This window comes from Canis aureus, chromosome 11 (genome assembly GCF_053574225.1).
Source record: "Canis aureus isolate CA01 chromosome 11, VMU_Caureus_v.1.0, whole genome shotgun sequence".
Taxonomy (NCBI): Eukaryota; Metazoa; Chordata; class Mammalia; order Carnivora; family Canidae; genus Canis; species Canis aureus.
The window spans coordinates 45096342-45113451 of NC_135621.1; the positions used below are offsets into that span (position 1 = coordinate 45096342).

Sequence of the window (17110 nt, forward strand, 5' to 3'; positions counted from 1 at the left end):
AAACATTTTTGAAACCATTATTTTTTTCAACAATTTTATTTCTAAGTAACCTTTACATCCAACGTGGGGCTTAACTCACAACCCCAAGATCAAGTTACATGCCTTACCAACTTAGCCAGCCAGTTGCCCCTAAAATAATAGTTTTTAATGCTAATGCAGAAATGCGATTATGTTGATATCCCAGAAATGAAATATGTTGAAGCCCTGATCCCCTGTGTAACTATATTTGGAGATTTGGCCTTTAAGGAGATAATTAAGGTTAAATGAAGCATAAGGATAGAGGCCTACTCTTTGAGGGCTGGTAGCTTTAGAAGAAAAAGAAGTGACACCAGAACTCTCTCTCTTAGTGCACACAAAGAAAGGGCCAGGAGAGGACACAGTGAGAAGTCACTGTCTGCAAGTTGACAAATGAGGTCCCATTGGAAATGATCTTTTTGGCACCTTCATCTTGGACTTCCAGACTCCAAACTGTGAGAAAATACATTTTTGTTGTTTAAGCCACCCAGACTGTAGTCTTCAGTTATGATAGCCTGAGCTGACGAATATGAACACACAGGGGGTTTTAGCCAATTCAGTACCAGAAAAAAGAAGAAGAAGAAGAAGAAGAAGAAGAAGAAGAAGAAGAAGAAGAAGAAGAAGAAGAAGAAGAAGAAGAAGAAGAAGAAGAAGAAGAAGAAGAAGAAGAAGAGGAAGAAGAAGAAAGAAGAAGAAGAAGAAGAAGAAGAAGAAGAAGAAGAAGAAGAAGAAGAAGAAGAAGAAGAAGAAGGAAATTAAAGGTAAAATAAAAGAAAGTCTCATGGGTTTTTTGTTTTTGTTTTTGTTTTTAAGATTTTATTTATTTATTCTTGAGAGACACAGAGAGAGAGGCAGAGACATAGACAGAAGGAGAAATAGGTTCCCCCCTGAGTACGGAGCCTGATGTGGGACTCAACCCTGGTACCTCCAGGATTACCACCTGAGCCAAAGGCAGATGCTCAACCACTGAGCCACCAAGGAGCCCCAAAACTCTCATGGTTTTAAATGACATGATTATCTACCCAGAAAATCCAAAGGAATCAAATGACAAATTATTAGAATTCAGCTTACCAAAATGCTAAAATTTAAAGAAAATTTTCAGGAATAATTTTCTCAAACATGAGCAAAAATAAAATTTAAAATGTATTTTTAAATGTAAATGGCTTTAAAAAAATGTCATTCTGAGGACTAAACCAAAGAATAAGTATGCAATATATTAAAAAAGAAAACTGTAAAACATTACTGAAGGACATAAGAAATATATGAATAAGGAAAAAGGCATATCATGGGGTGTCTGGGTGGCTCAGTCAGTTAAGTGTCTGCTTTCAGCTCAGGTCATGATCTCAAGGTCCTGAGATTGAGCCCCGTGTTGGGCTCTCTGCTCAGCAGGGAGTCTGCTTCACCTTCTCCCTCTGCCTCTCCTCCTGCTTGTGCTCCCTCTCAGTCTGTCTCTCTCAAATAAATAAATTAAATCTTTAAAAAAAAACAGGAAAGGCATATCATGATCACTGACAACAGGAGTCAGTGTTTGTTAAAAGTTCAATGGATGGCAGATTATAAAGTTAATGTCAGCCTTATTAAAATTCTGAAATGACTTTTTTCATGGAATTTTAAAGCTGATTCTGAAATTATTTTGAGAGAATATTGAAGAATATTCAAGACATTTTTGAAAAAAAAAAGAAAGATATTTTGCCAATGTCAAAACTACTAGAAGGCAGCAGTAATTGTTACATTGTAGTAGTAATTTTGCTACTGATCTGGTAACAGGCAAATAAATAGATTAATGGAATAGAGTCTTGAAGCAGATCATTTACATACAAAGTAAAGGTGGTATTTCAAATCAGTACAAAATGATGAACTACTCTAAGTGGCGTTTAGAACAATTGGCTATCCAGTTGACAAAAAAATTCCCTATTTCACACTATAAATTCAAATGAATTTCAGAAGATTCATGAATTAAGCCTAACACACCCACACATGCACATAGACACTCACATAAAATTCTGTATTAGAAAAAATAGAGTATATATTTGATTGGAAAATTGCTCTTGAGCAAAATTTAGAGTGGGGAGGCCATTAAGAAAAAGACTGATAAATTTTATTGTATTTTAAAAATGTCATGAAAAAGATAACCAATATTAGCAGAGAAAAGGCGGAGTAAGGTAAGTATAAAACAACTATAGAGATGCTTAAAATATAGAAAAAATGGGGGGACAGAGAGAAGGAAGGAGGCAGGCAGGCACAACCTAAATGTGTGACTGAGAAAATAATAAACTGTAGATAATTCATAATATAGAAATGTATACAACTCTTAAAAAGAAGAAGATGGATCTTTATGTATTGACAAGTCAAATTCTTTGTAATGTAGTAAAGAAAAAAAGTTATAGAACTACATACTATATGGTCTAGTATCAGCTTGCTTCTGCTCATAATAAAACCCATCCTCACACTTAGCTGTTTAAAAACAACCATTTATTTAACTTAAAATGCAGGTCAGTAATTCAGGCTGGACTCAACTGGGTGATTCTTATGGTTTGGGCTGGGCTCAGCTAATCACTTACACATTTACATTCATCTGGTAAATAGACTGGGGTGCCTGGGACCTCTTTCCATGTGGTCTCAGTCTCCAGATGGCTAGTCCAGAATTGTTCCCATGCTGGTTTCAAAGTTCCAGGGCAGTGAGAGTAAAAGCGATGAGGCCTCTAGGTTTGGGTCTGGCACAACATCCCTTCTGCATTAGAACAATCAAAGCAAGTCACAAAGCAAGCTGGAATCAAGGGGTGGGAAAATAAACTCCCTCTTTCAATAAAAGTAGCTGAAAAGTATACAGCCAATTTTGCAATCTACAGATTTCCACTTCGGGATAATTTTTTTCAAAATAGCAGACGCAATTCTATGAGTGCATATGTAGGTAATGCAAAGAAAAAGGGTTGGGATATGACACAAACACACAAATAGCAGTGGTTCTAGAGAAACAAGATTGTGAGGGGGTCATAAAAACCTTTTACGTTATCTATACTTTTTAATGATCACATTGGCTGATTGTAAATTACCTGTATAAGTAAAATTAAATCTTAAAAATGTAACAAACTCCAAACACTATTGTTAGTATATGGGTTCATATTTAAACATCTGAACTTACATATATGAAAAAGCAACTTCTTTCTTTATTTCATTACATTTATTTTTCCAAAGTGTTTCCTTTGTTAGACATTATTGAAGAGGTTGTGACCAGTGGATTTGTCAGTGCCAAGCCAATTTAATGAGATATCTTTTTAAAAAATATATGAACTCACCATGTGGAGCTCCCACACCATCTGAAGCAGAAGCGAATGCTGAGAATTACACTAAAAATTCCTCCCCCTTTCCACATCAGCTTAGCTCCCACTTTGTAATTGGTTATTATGAAAAAACTCAGCAGGCTTTTAAGGAACTGGACTTTAATCTATAGGATATAAAAAATGTAATTTCAAAATTGATTATATGTTCCTGTGTTCAAAGCATAACTTTCTGAGTTCTTCAGTGGCATCCAGAGGGTCCTTCAAGAGCCCTCTGAGTCTACAGCAAATTGAGATGCAGGTACAAGGATTAATGTTTGAGGGCTTCTATTCCTAGCAGGATTTCACAGAAAGTAGTGACAGGTTTATTTGAGAGGCTGGCTGTTAAACCCCCAAAAAGCTGTTTGGTGACAGAAAAGGCCATCCTCCCACATCTTTAGCACTGTCTCCACTCACCTGAACACACCCTCTCTTTTCTTCCCACTTTCTGTGCCTGTAGCCTGTACTTTTCTCTTGGCCTTTACATCTGCACTTATGGTGAGCTACTTAGTGGAGGCAGGGGATGGGAGAGCGTGTAACCTCAGGGGAACCAGCATATGCTAATAGACAAAATCCATGACAGTAAGAACTGTGGCTTTACTTACTACATATTTTCCTTTGCCAAGAGTGATATATTAGACAGTTGAGCCAGTTACTTGTCCATTGGCTTTCAACTCCATAAATGCCTTTCCTTATTACCCTCTGATCATGAAGAGCTAGAAGGCTATAAAGTCAACACTCTTCTCAGCCAGCTTCCTGTTAGCTTCTGTCAATAGGAGAGGAGGATGGGAAGAGTTTGGAAGATGGAAGGGAGAGCCATTTTTTCTTTTCTGCTTTTGGTGATGCCTCCAGCAGAGGCAGCTCTCCTGGGCTCCACGGGCACTCCACAAGCACCAGCACTTACACATGACTTCACACTCCCTAGGTGTAATAAGAATGTGTGCTCCTGGCTTCTTGGAGAGAAGTAGAGGTGGTAGTTGAAAGAGCAGTTTTAGTAGAGACCCCATTAGTCTTAGTGGCCAAGGAACATGGGCTCTGGGAATACCATTTTTCCTTATGTTCCTCCAATCCTAGGGGTAGACAGGGGCTTTATGCAGTTGCTAATCTCTGGGTTATGTCACCACTTTTCAATTCCAGACTCCTTTTGAGATTATTTGTTTACGGTTTTGTTGAGATATATCAAATGTATTCAAACTACATAATCTGATAAACTTTAATATAAGTATATGCTGTGATACCATCATCACAGTAAAAATAACTTGTTATTTCCCATGCTCCAAAAGTTTCTCATGCTCCTTTGTAATCTCTCCCTCTTCTTCCCCCACCACAGCTCTGCTTTCTGTCATCATAGCTTGCATTTTCTAGTATTTTATATAAATAGAATCATACAGTATGTATTTCCTTTTCCTTAATTTAAATTCTTTTAATTAGCATAATTAAACTGACCCATGTTGCATATTTTAATCATTCATTCCTTTTTTGTTGCTGAAGAATATTCTGTTGTATATATGTATCACAGTTTGTGTTTTCATTCACCAATTTTTTTTTTAAACAGAGAAAGAGTACATATGTGCAGAAAGGGGGTCAGAGGGAGAGAGAAAATCTTAAGCAGGCTCCATGCTCAGCACAGAGTCCCACCTGGACCTTGATCTCATGACCCTGGGATCATGACCTGAGACGAAATCAAGAGTTGGACACTCAACAGACTGAGCCACCAAGGCGCCTCTTCATTCACCTTTTGATGGACATTTGTTTGTTTCCAGTTTTGAGCTGTTACAAATAAAGCTGCTAGGTCACTTGTGTACGAGTCTGTGTATGAAATCTGCTTTCATTTCTCTTGGGGAAATACCTAATCTGGGAATGACTGGATTATAGGGTAGTTTTACATTCTCACCAGCAGTACATGAGAATTCTAGTTGCTCCACATTCTTGTCAACACTTGAGATGGTTTGTTTTTAACTTTAGCCATTCTACTCCTTCCAGTACTTTTGTAACCAAGTCACTAAATTAAATTCCTGTTTAAGATAACTAGAGTGATTTCTTTTTTTTTCTCTCTAGTTTGGTGCTAATTCCATACAAAAATTATGTGACTCAACACTCAATATGTATTGGATGAATAAATGGAGAGGAAAGCTCTCACGGCTTGAAAGGATGAAAGATCACGTCTAGGCAGGCAGAAACTAGGATGAAATGAAAATATAATATCTCTATTTGAAGCGTAGGCACAGGAGCGAAGCAAGAAAGGATCTCTAGCACACACATAGGTGAAGGTTCAGAGGTATGAGATGGGAAACATTTAACAGAGAAGAGTAAATTGCCAGTGTTTGTAAATAGAGACTAATGGAAGAGTATAGATGAAAATCATACTTTGAGCAAAGTAAATTGAGCAAGCAATAAAGAGCAAAGTAAATTGAGCAAGCAATAAAGAGTAGATAGGAATGGCAATCAATAGAAAAGACAATGGCTTATGTCCAGTGGAGTTCTATATAAGGACAAATTTCAAAAAGAAGGAGAAGTTTCATGGCAGCCAATTAAAATAAATGAACATAAGAAAATATAAACAAACAGCTCACCCACCCCAGGACAGCCTCAGGAGATCAGACCAGATCTGATATTGACTAGGTACTGACTCTAGTGCCTTCGGGACAGGTGACTGGGGTGGGTGGGTGCGATGAGTCAATTTGCTGTGGGCAGGCACACAAGTCCTTCTAGCCTGATGATTCAGGAGCTGAAGGAGAGGGGAGGATGACCAGAGCAGGAAAGAAAGGATGACTCTTGCTTGGAACATGGAGCAACTGGAAACAGTGTCTCCTCCTCCCAAACTCACCATTTATTAGTTAATTCCACTGCCCTGTCTGCCCATGGCACCTGGAACAATGGTAGTCATTCACTCGTTCACTCATTCATTTCTTTATACATTTGGGGAACTCCAACTAGATGCCAGGCACCAAAGATAGGAAGATGAGTAAGAAACTCAAGGAGGTCCCGGTGTAGCAGGAAAGGCAAACGCATCAATAATTCTCTATGAGAGCATGAAAGAAGGGCATCCATTGCAGGGGAAGCAGGGAACACTCTACAGTGGAGCTGGCTTCAACAGGGGTTTTGAAGACAAAGTAGGTTTGGCAGGCAGTGGAGGGGGATTAGCCATATGAAAGATACATTGGTGGGAAAACATCAGGCAAAAGTGAAGTTTGGTGTTTCCAGAGGCTGTGACAGAAGCGTGGCTAATAGCTGGAATGGGAGGAGAGATAGTTGTGGCATCTTTTGGAAGGTTCCTTTGACAATGACAAAGATGTTAAGGGAAACAGAAAGATGAGTGAAATGGAAACAGGTTGTCAGGCTGCAGACTTGGAGAGAGTGTAGGAAATGAATGGTGTCGTTTTTATAAGCTCACTCTCCCCATCTGCAAACAGAGTGCCTGCCACCAGCTGGGTACCTCTGATGTTAGAACTTGGCCTCACTTCTGATAGGGAAGGGAAGCGAGAGGGAGAGGATCACACTGGTTAGAGACATGGAAATGCTGTACTGGAGAGCCCGATATGGCATTTCAGGTGTGGGATGTATTGTGTTTCAGGAAGTCATGAAAGATTAAAAGCAGGGGGTGTTGGGATCTCCCCCAGCTGTGGCTATAGAGAGAAGCTTAAGCGAGAGGTGAGACCTAAAATGGAAATCTATCAGGAAGCATCTGCAAGTGAAAAATAGTGAGGACCAGTCCCAAGGTAGTGTCAGCAGGAACGGAAAGGAGGGGGTGGACTCAGACATTTTAACTGGAGAATCCACAAGAATTGGGGATGATTATCTGGAGGCTAAAGGAAAGGAAGGAGCAGGAGAGGCCTCCAAGGGGTTAGGCCTATGACGCCAGAACAGAGAGTGGCCGCCTTCACGGAGACTGGGAATGGAGAGAAAACAGTGGGTTGATGTGTGGGACATATGCCTGTGGAGGACGCAAATGGAGGTGTCCAGGACGTAGCTGGAGATGAGTGGCTCGTGCTTAAGAAGGAAACTGAAGTCATGTGTGTAGATTTAATCATCAGGAGCACGTGTGTGGTGGCTGATGTCACCAGAGAAAACGCGATCGCTCTGGGAATATGAAGGGAGTGAAGGAACATGAGACCCTGGCAAACATCAGGGCTTGAGCAGAAGCCAAGAAGCCATCATCAGGGAAAGCGCCCTGCAGGAGGGGAGCAGTTAGGGTGTCACTGGTGAGCAGTGTCAATAGGGGCTGGGCTGAGGGTGTGCAGAGGAAGCAGATACAGACCAGCCTTTCAGGAAGGACAGGAGGTGGAGGGCTTGGGAACCAGGGACGCTTTATAATAAATGAAGGGTGAGGGAGACATGAGCATGCAGACAGGCAGAGGAGAGGAAGTGGGGAGACCGGGAAGCGAAGAGTCAAAGTCATGGAATAATCGAGAGGGAAATAATCATAACCCAAGAGGAGAGATGAGTCTTCTACCCCTGAAACAAGAGGGAGGAAGGCAAAGACACAGAGAGATCTGGAGGTGGTAGGAAGGAATTTGACCAGGTCACATGATGGGGAACCTCTGCTTTCTATGTAAAGACGAGGCCACATTACCTAGTTGGAGCCTGGTGGGAAGAAGCAGTGAGCTAGAAAGGGTAAGCTAGCTGCTAGACCTCACACTCCACTTGTTAAATTCTCTTTTTGCTTTTTCCTGCTCTATCGTTTTTTAAATATATCATCAAAGCAGGTTTGCATTATTTTTCATAGTGCTAAGTAAAGAAAATCAAAGTCTTGAAATAACAGATCCTTCTAACTGCAGGTGAGAGAAATCTCAGCTAGTCAAGAAAAAAAATAGATCTTCTACATGAAACAAAACAAAAACACAAAGAAATATTCTTTGACGTCTTTACCTATGCTCATTAATGTTATTTCTAACTCAGGAGTAATAAAACATCTGAATTTTGGAGATTGTTGCTACGGCTTGTGGATGTAACCATAGCTTTCACAAAGGTGGTAATGCTCATTGGTCTTGTTTAAAAACATGTGGCGGGAATCCATGGGTGGCTTAGTGGTTTGCTGCCCGCCTTCGGCCCAGGGCGTGATCCTGGAGACCTGGGATCGAGTCCCACATCGGGCTCCCTGCATGGAGCCTGCTTCTTCCTCTACCTGTGTCTCTGCCTCTCTCTCTCTCAATCTGTGTCTCTCATGAATAAATAAATAAAATCTTTAAAAAATAAAAAAATAAAAAATAAAAACATGTGGCTCGAGTCTTGTTCCATTTGAGACATGTTTTCCTGAAAGGCATACATATTGGTGAGTCTCCTAAGTCAGGAGAGGGTTATGGACACTTCTCTCATCTCTCATTCATGCAAAAGTAAGAACATAATAATAATAAAATTAAACTCTATGAATCTTTTATCTTGTTTAAATAGAGTTTGAAAGAATAATTCATGCAAATTAATAGTAATAAATGCTTGAGAAGTCATGTAGTAAATGGAAAAAAATATCCAAGGGCAGAGTTAAGGTTAGCATGGTCAATATGGATGCCCTCTGTTACTGTTACTGTGTTACTGTTACTGTTCTTCAGCCCACCGTGAGAGGAAGGTTCTGGAAGCTCAAGGAGCTGTGGAGGGGGCTCTGGAACCGAAGCCAGAGGACTAGAAAGACCTTCTAATCAGACCTTTGACTCTAAGGGTCCTTTCCCAGGCCTTGACTGAGGAAAACCAGCACCTGGGGGAACTCCATGCTCCTCAGGCTATCTTTGTGAGCCATTAGCAAGGCTGTTTTGTGCACAGAATTGCACTGCTATCTTTGTTTGCAGAGACAAGCTGCTTATCCATCTCAGTGGGATGTCTCTTTGAGCACTTTCCCAATAGTGACAACAGAGTCACAGAGACCCAGCCATTCTCTGACCAAAACTCTGTCAAGCCAAGTATGTTCATAATTCTGAGATGCTAGATGGGTCTGGGTGAGTTATCTGAGGTTGGAGGTGGAGAGAAGTTAAATGCCTTCTGTAGAAATAGAGATCTGATCATTAGCTTCGTGGAAACTGTATGCTGTCACGGTTTGTAACTTCTGAGGGGACATGGATCCTTCTGAATATGTGAGGAAAGGTATGGATTTTCATCTTTGAAAAATGCCCAGGCACATATGGATGCTCAAGTTTTCATACTGTTTTGGGGGTTCAGGAGCATGACTCTTTTCCATAGTCCTTTTTCATGAACCCCCACCACAAACAATTACCCACCAGCAGTAAAGGGTTTCCTCTGAATATAGTCCCCAGACCACACATTTCAGAAATACCTGGGGTGCACAGGTTTGTGGGTCCCATTCCAGACTCTGAGTCTGAATCACTGGTTGTGGGGCATAGGAATCTGCATTGCAAACAAACTGGATTTTAAACAAATCCAGAGGATTCTATACCAGTCTGAGTTTGAGAACAATTGCCTATGGGTTCAGACTCTAGGTTGAGAATCTCAGTTCAGCAGAACTAGGCATTTTCTCTTTTTTGCTCAAGTGCTCATTCTCAGCCCATTTTGGGCTCTTTCTGCCTTCTATCTCTAGCCGGCATGATCCTGGACTCTCCATTCTCCAACACCATAGAAATGCTCAGGACATGCAAAGTTATATGTATATTGGTTCTTGAAAAACTCTTACAAAAATAAATCTTATGCCCAAAATAAGTAATAGAGAATTCCCCAGAAGCCATGTGGAATGTCTTGGGTGATCCGTGCCACAGCCCGGTCCCATCACAGCTGCTGGCGCCCATATGATCTGTGCACGGCCATCTGTATATGTAAAAATATCATTTGTGCACTTGCCTAAGCAGCCCTGGTGAATGGAAAGTTTTGCAAAGCCTTTGATGACTGCAATTTGTCATTTAGGGAAGCAGTATGCAAACAACACCCGAGTATTGCTGGCTGCTCTGCTCAGTGGGCATCCTGGCCTTTTCATTTTATGACCCACTATGAATGATTCTCACTATGCTCCATCTCCCTATTAGTCAGATGTCACAAGCTTATTTTTTTTCATCCCAGAGCCATATTTTAATACCATGTAGCAATATTCTTCCTCAGGATTCTGTGTTTTTAATATCCATCATGACACCATAGCAGCATGCTTCCCAGAAGGCATTGAGGCACATATACTGACTGCTACCAAGGAAGCAATCAGTTCACAGGAAATTAAACTGGACTATACCCACACATTTATTCCTGCACTTCTCATGCTAATAATTTTCTTTGTGGAGAGTTTGCTGACCAATTCATGGGCTGACTTAGTTCCCTACTGCGGATTATTGCAATTATAATTACCCAGCTATATCTGATACCACTGTATTTATCAGAAGGCACAACTCCAAGTCCCAAGCCCATGCCATACTATTAGGCATCTGTATAAAAGGCTCTGGATTGTGTTATGAATCTTTAAAAACTGGAACGTGTCATCCAAAGGAAAATGAGGATTTCGATTTCTTTCACTTCAGCTCTGAAGCATTTAGACTTTGGACATTTAGAATCCACAAACCAAAATCAAGATGCTAACATTTGAAGTTGTCTGTTTTACATAAATGATTATATTAGCTATTGTATTCACAGAGAGACACTGGCTTTTAGGGGTATTTGATGTGGGAGATGTTACCAATCATGGGGAAGGACTGGTCAGTAAATGGAGTTGTGTGTTGTCTCATGGCACTGAAATCTCAAGGAGGCCCAATTAGAAATAGAATAGAAGATATGAGTTGTACCAATATCTTCATGAGATCACAGGGTCATCCTTAAGTGTTGATGTGACATTCCCCCCCAACAAAGCCCTTTCAACCTCCGAGATGATATAAAAGGCAGGCCACCTCGATTCTGCAGCCTCTGGGACTTTTCTCACCCCACAGGCTACTGAGACCCCCCAATATTCAGACACAAAACAAAGGAGATTTTGGAGAGCTGTTTCTTCAAAAGCATGCCCTTAACCTCCTATGATCCTTTGTCCTGGTCATTGACTGGCTCAGTAGCAAATAAGAGAGAAAGCAACCCAAGCCAAGTGAGGTCACCATTCTCAACAGTCCTCTTATTTATACCAGCACTTGTGATCTGGCCTCAGTATCATTCTAAGAACCGGGAAGACCTCAACTGAATGAAAAGAAAAGGCAACAGATCCTAATACCAAGATGACAAAGGTGTTAAGATGATCATACAAAGATGATCATACAAAGATCATACAAAGCAGCTATCATAAAAATGCTTAAACAAGCAGTTACAAACACATCTGAAATAAATAAATAAAACCAAAACAGAGTCTCAAGAAAGAAATAGAAAGCCTCAAAAAAGAAATAAAGGATATATATAAAAGGCAAATAGAAATTTCAGAACTGAAAAACGTGATAACCAAAATTGAAAACTCACTGGATGAAGGGGAAAAAGGAATCAGTGAACTGAAAAAATACAATGATAGAAATTACCCAATCAGAAAAACAGAAAGAAAATAGACTTAAAAAAAGAAAAAAAAAAAAGAGCAGAGCCTCAGGGATCTATAAGACTCTAACAAAATATCTAACATATATATAGAACACTCAAAACTCAACAATAAAAAATATCCAGTTAGAAAATGGACAAAAGATTTGAAGAGTCATTTCAATGAAGAGAGTATACAGATCCAGTTAAGCATATGAAAGGTTTGGGGTTTTTAGAAAAAGATTTTATTTATGTGACAGAGAGCACAAGCAGAAGTAGGCAGAGCGACAGGCAGAAGGAGATGGAGGCTCCCTACTGAACAGGGAGCCTGATGTGGGGCTCCATCCCAGGATCCCAGGATCATGACCTGAGTTGATGGCAGACACTTAACCAACTGAGCCACCCAGGTGTCCCACAGGTAAAAGGCATTTAACATCATCAGCCAGGAAGGAAGGAAAGAAAGAAGTATTTATTGAGGGCTGATGTCGCAGGTATTGTATGAGGCATTTGTGGGGATGCTTAGATCTTAAGACAAGGATCCTTCTTTCAGGGTATTTACAGTCTAACAGGGCAGGGAAAGTCTCAGATAAATATTATGTGGAGATGGAAAGTGTAAGTGTCCCACTAGAGAGAAAATAAACCCTTTAGGGTTTAGAGTTTCTTTTCCTTTATTATTATTTTTTTATTCATGAGAGACAGAGAGGCAGAGACACAGGCAGAGGGAAAAAGCAGCTCCCTGCAGGGAGCCCAATGCAGGACTCAATCCAGACCCCCAGGATCACAACCTGACCCAAAGACAGATGCTCAACCACTGAGCCACCCAGGTGCCCCAGGTTTAGAGTTTCTAGCTAACATGTACCAAGAAAGATGTGTGTCATGGCTGACATTGGGCATGAAGAATGAGTAGGATTTGGGCAAGAGGAAACATAAGAGAGAAGACATTTCAGGTGGAAAGAGAATCAGAAGCAAGCCTTGGAATTAGTACAAAGTAGAGGGTTCACGTGGCTGGTGCAGCCAGGATGAAAAGGAAATGCTAAACTAAGGAAGTGAGGCTAGAAAGGGGGGATGGAGGCAGAGCCTGGAGGATTGTACGGATACTAGTTAGAAATGTGCTCTTCGTATTAAAGTTGGCATGATCTATGTTGGTTATATGTGAAAATAACTTCATTTGGTGACTATCCCACAGGAGCAAACTAAATGGACCTTCTACTCTTAGGCTACTCTTAAACTTTGAGAAGAGAAGTGCCAATCTCTGATCCTATTGCTCTAATGGCACTAAAATTTGGAGCTTGGAGCCTGGAGCTAAAAGAGGAAAGCTAAGGACACAAAGAATATGTTTCCATCTTCTCAAAAAACATATGCTGCAGCAAATTATCAACTGTTATAGATTCATTTGATTCCCAAGCTCCTCTTTTAAAATGCAAACACCCTCAGGAGTTTGGGATTGGAGGGATGGTGGGTTAAATAATTTCTTGAGTTGTGCTTTATCTTCTTTGATGAATTCTTTTTCTATAGCGGTCTGTTCCATTTGCAAGTTCTTAGATAATCCATCATATTAACAGATAAGAAGAAGAACACAGACACCTCCCTAAAAGGAAATTCAATCACCATGTTGCTTATGTCCGTGGAACCTTCAATTATGTAACCTCAACATAAATTTGTGTGATAGGGATGCTACTCTGAGCACACAGGGGAAATAGAAGCTGTTCTGAAAGCTTAGGTTAATCACTGAAAATCAACTAGGCCACTTTCCTATCAAGTCTAGCAAATAATGAATTTCAACACTGAATATAAAATTATCTGACCTCCCCACACCATTTTGTGGAGAATAGTACTGTATGCATAACAGTGCTTCTCAAACTTTAACACGAAGGCAGATTACTTGCTGATCTTGTTATACTGTAGATTTTGATCCGGTAAATCTGGGTATGACCCAAGATTCCAATAGCTTGCAGATGCTGGTGCTGCCGGTGTGTGGACCACACTTGAGTCCTGAAGATAAAGGCAAAGTTTGGGCATCATACAGAACTGTCCAAATTCCAGCTACACAACTTATGAGTTTTGTAGCCTTGAGGAAATCACCTAACTTTTTTGAGGCTTCATCATCTCATCTGTAAAATAGAAATATGAATATTTATCTTGTAGAGTTAGAGAGAAAACTAAATACTATGTATTAAAGGTATTTGGCCAGGGCATGATACACAGTAGTGACTCAACACATGACAATGTAGTTTTTAGGCTTAGTGGGCAGCATTACTATAAAAGGCAAAACTTAACTACTAATAGCCAGGATGCCTGGGTGCTTCAGTGGTTGAGTGATCCCATGGTCCTGGGATTGAGTCCCACATCAGGCTCCCTGCATGGAGCCTGCTTCTCCCTCTGCCTGTGTCTCTGCCTCTCTTTCTGTCTTTCATGAATAAATAAATAAATAAAATCTTTTTTTAAAAAAACTACTAATTACCTGCTGTTGACCAGAAGCTCAGTGGAAGAGAGAGTTGTAAATTATTGTTTTAGTACGCAGATAAGAGACATACTATCATCGTTTTCCTATCAATGAAGATAAAACCTCAAGGTGTTCATTTGCTTGTTAGGAATATTGACATACTCTTATGAGTTATTCTTGGCTGATACACATTAGCTTCTTTCTATCAAATCTAAATATTTTATATATTTTATATATTTTAATAGTTGCCTTAACAGTAAGCGGTACATCTATAGGAAGGTCTATGTCAGAAAGCAATGAACATAAAACTTAAAATGATTATACAAAATTAATCCTAACATTCACACAATAATTTTAGGTCTAGTCTTTCTAATCTTTACCCCTATAGATACAAAGCAAAAAGGAGGCTAGTGCTGTTTCTTTTTTTATCTTAGAGAGGTTTGGAGACCCAAATAGGATGGTGGAACAACTCATGTTGTTCAAGGGTCAACTGTGTATCTCTACCTGGTTTGTAAGAGTCTGGTGTGGTTGCAGACCATGACTGACACTGCAGATTCCCCCTGACTGGTGTGAGGCAGCAGTCAGACCCACAGCTCTTCCAACCCCAGTTGCATTCCTCCCTAGGCTTCTGGGCTTTCTATCTCCTGCAAGGGGCACACTAGCTTTGTGACAATGGGCACAAGATTCTTCTTCAGGTCGTCAGTGAAGTCAGAAGAACGAAGGCAAAAATAAAAAAAAATAAATAAAAAAAGAAGAAGAACGAAGGCAGTAAGGGACTGATATGGATTTTAGTTCATCCTTGCAGGTTCCAGCTTGTCCTTGCTCTCATTTCATGCACTTTCTTTCCTGACTGCCTTCCCTAGTGACATCAGGCCCAGCTCCAGATACAGAGGCAACCTCTGTGTGTAAGCTGTTTAATTAGCTCCCACAATTGTGTAAGGCCAAATCCCTGTAGTAAAATCCATATTATTTATCACTCCTACTGGTGTGCTTCTCTGATTGAACTCTGATGGGAATATCCAGATTTTTCCACCTTCCATAACCATAGTCTTGGTTAACATTCCATCAAACACCCTCCCATCTATGCCTACGGACAAGGTAATTCAAAAAGAATTAAACACTTGGGGTGCCTAAGTGGCTTAGTCACTTAAGTGCCTGACTCGTGATTTCGGCTCAGGTCATGATCTCAGGTCATTAGACTGAGCTCTATATCAGGCTCCATGCTCAGTGCAGAGTCTGCTTGTCCTTCTCTCTCTGCTCCTCACCCTTGCTTGTGTGCTTTCTCTCTCTCTCTCTCTCTCTCTCTCTCTCTCTCAAAGAAAAAAGAAAAAAAGAAACACTTTTTAAAATGTCACTCAATGTCAGGTATCTGGAAATTCTCACAGCAAGAGTCCATATTCATTCATTTCTCAATTGCTCTAAAGCAATAGCTTCTATTTTTCTATATTACAAACATGAAGCATGGACTTTTCTTTAGAAGTTATTTTAAACTGCAGAGAAGCCAAAAGAAAATATAATCACCTATAATCCCCACTCCAAGAGGTAACCACTGTCAACATCACATATCTATCTCTTCTGGTATTTTATCAATGCATACAGTATATAATATACCATGTGCCCTTTTTAAAAAATTGAATTACATCATATATCATATTTTTCTTTTTAAAATATACTATGAATGTTTTCTATATCATGATATATTTATCAGAAGCATCATTTTTAGCTTTATCATATTCCAATATAGTAAACTTCTATTACCTAATTGAGAATATCTAGGCTTATTTGCAGTTTTTATAGAATTCTAAACAACATTATGATGGACATCCTTAAAGTTAAATCTTCACACATATAAATAGTTATTTCTTGTGACCAAATTCCTAGATATGGAATTGCTGAATCAAGGGACTGCAAAATGTTGTCTTCTGAAGCAAATTTTCTGATTTCCAACAACCAAGACCAAGTCCTGTTCCTTCCTAAAAACTTTGTACTGCAATTAACTGGACCAGTTTTTATCCCATTGGTGCCATGAGTCAAGTACGTCTATGTTTCAGGATTTCCATTAGTGCCCATGGTTCTTGGTCATACTGTTCGAAGAATGAAGAGGTAGACCAGACAGTGGCCAGTAATGCAAAGTTTATTGAGTGATAGCAGAAAGTTCCATAGGTTCCCATATGTCTTCGCTCTCTCCCACAACTACAGCCCCCGACCACTGCTTTCTGGCTGACAGTCTCGGCTATCCTGTCCACTGCTCCCTTGCAGTGGATTCAATAAATTTTTATCTCCTTTGTTCTGCCTTGGGTGAATCCTTTCACTACCTGTGTTAGTGGCCTCCACCCGATTGGGTTACTCCACTCTCCTGATCAAAGCCATTTCATAAGATTCAATACCAAAAGATGTTTTGTTAGATATATTTTAAGTAAAAAACGATTTGGGAAATTGTGTGAATATTGTTCTGATGGTCACAGAATTATGCTGACACACTCCCCAAGATGAAAGAAATTAAACAGAACAAATCGAACTGAACAAGCATTGGGTTATTGACGCCAGCAGGCCAGGTCCAGGGACCCAGATGGGGTCCTGCAGGACCAGCCAAGAGGGTCCTTGGCTTCACAAAGGGTGGAAATCAAACTTGAGCCAACAGGAAATGAGAGCAGAGTTTTTTTGAACATATATAGAAAAGGGAGATATAGATGGAATATCCAGAAGACTCAGAAAGGAAAAGAGCATGAGTCTGATCTTTGTTTGGGGTCTGGGGCTTTTTATTGGGGATTGTAGTCTGGTGCATACGTCCTCTCAGGAATCCAGGAACTTGTTAGAACAAATACAGAGGCCCAAGTGTTACTTCTTGGAGACAGGGGGCCTTGGCGTTGAGATGTCTAGAACCTGGTGATCTAGAATACACATATGATGGCCTTGTCCACTCATTCTCACC

At 40.1% G+C, this 17110-nt stretch overlaps 1 protein-coding gene across 5 annotated transcripts in view; it reads right to left on the minus strand.

The window, feature by feature from the left end:
- The window catches only part of NMS (neuromedin S), a 49619-nt gene that overhangs the window by 15875 nt on the left and 16634 nt on the right, over nucleotides 1–17110 (minus strand). For 2 of the 5 annotated variants that reach the window (XM_077915024.1, XM_077915020.1), the window contains exons 3-4: nucleotides 3312–13846; nucleotides 2577–2746 (exon numbers count right to left, since the gene is read on the minus strand). The exons of 2 other annotated variants lie outside the window; for them this stretch is intronic. The gene's annotated coding sequence lies outside the window, so the exon portion shown is untranslated. The remainder of the gene's footprint in view (nucleotides 1–2576; nucleotides 2747–3311; nucleotides 13847–17110) is intronic. One more of the 5 variants, XM_077915022.1, reaches the window with a different exon arrangement.